This window comes from Branchiostoma belcheri, unplaced genomic scaffold (genome assembly GCF_001625305.1).
Source record: "Branchiostoma belcheri isolate BF01 breed outbred unplaced genomic scaffold, Haploidv18h27 scaffold6, whole genome shotgun sequence".
Taxonomy (NCBI): Eukaryota; Metazoa; Chordata; class Leptocardii; order Amphioxiformes; family Branchiostomatidae; genus Branchiostoma; species Branchiostoma belcheri.
Window position 1 is genome coordinate 6340688 of NW_017804242.1, and position 1555 is coordinate 6342242.

Here is a 1555-nt window from a genome sequence, read left to right on the forward strand (position 1 = left end):
AAATCGCTAGGGGGGCGATATCGCTGTGACACCGGCTAGACTGATACAGATATATTTATCACTGCCGTGGGGCACAGTTCTGCAGATTGTTTTGCGCGTTGTCCTGTCTCCGTGAACAAAACAAATGTTTCCCAATGTCAGAATTTGACCATTCCTTTCTTCACACCATATGTTATGTAATCGCCTATGACCTTATCCTTTTGTTCTAGACAATTAATCTTGTTTGTAACTGAATCCGGATAACATCCAACCTTTGTGATGAAAAGAGCCGTGAACGTATCAAATTTTATAGTGTGACCCTAGAGAGTTCAAGAAAGATTTATAGATATCGTCACTTAGAAATTCAGTTTTATCATGTACCCACTAGGTTAAGTACAGATCACAACAAAAGAATAGTTTACCAATACATGTATTCGTTCTCAAGCTATTACTGGTAATGTAGTCTAGTAAGTAAATTAGGCTTTTCTTTGTAATGCAGTGTGGAAATGTAAGACAAGACTGATGAAAGGTTTATCTAAAATCATTAGGGATATGATCTTTTTTTGTATTGCACGTTGTATATTTTAGGTACAACGAAATAGTAACGTTAGAAATATTGGTGTAAATAATAGTTAAAGGGGCATTACTTTTGATGAAAAAAAATTCATGCGATTGTAATTTACTTCCACTTATTAATGCAATTATTTCACATTTCTGACATTTTTGGTTGGCGCTAAAAAATCCCACACGAGGCGCATTTGTGGTGCCACCACAAACTACCAGAATATAAACAAACATGTCTGATAGCTGTGTCTTACATACACTTCGTAATGTGTAGTATTTTGCAATCTCCACTTTCTGAATGGCACTTACTTGCAATGGGGTACGGGTGATTCTAGATACTTTGTAAAGAAATGACCAGAATTGTACTTTTTGTATAGTCCTAATTTTACATAATGCAACTTTAACAAACTTTTCTGTTGCAGCTGATATCCTCCACTGTACCAAAAGCCAAGTTTCTACCTCTGACTGTGAAGAACGAACCTGACATTCTGGTGGTTTCCTATGTAAGTACTTACTTCCGGGACGGAAATATTGTTGAGGGTGTCGCTGGTTTAGGGAGAGTTTGTATGTAGTAGGTCATGAGGGCAGGGTCAAACAAAATATAACAAGATACGTGTTACATGACTTTACAAATTCACAATAAAAATAGTACAAAGTATAGTAGTAATAATATCAGGAATTCAGGAAAACGACTGGTTAAATTTTCATAAGTGAAAAAATGTCGTTGTGAACATCATGCATCATACACTAGTACCTGACGGAGGTTTGGTATCTCAGCTTTCTTGTTTGTGCCTGTTGCAGGACCATCAGAATGACGGCTTTGAGAAAATCCTGGGTAAGGTTTCTGTCCTGTAACTCTATGTTTACCGAAGGAAAACTTATTGTTTTTGCTCAGGTTCTTCCTCTTCTTCTCCAAATAGTGACCTCTGACCTGACCAATGACATGATTTGTTGACGTCTGTCACCATGGTGACTGGTGTTGGGTTACATAATGTTGCAATTTCATGGTCTG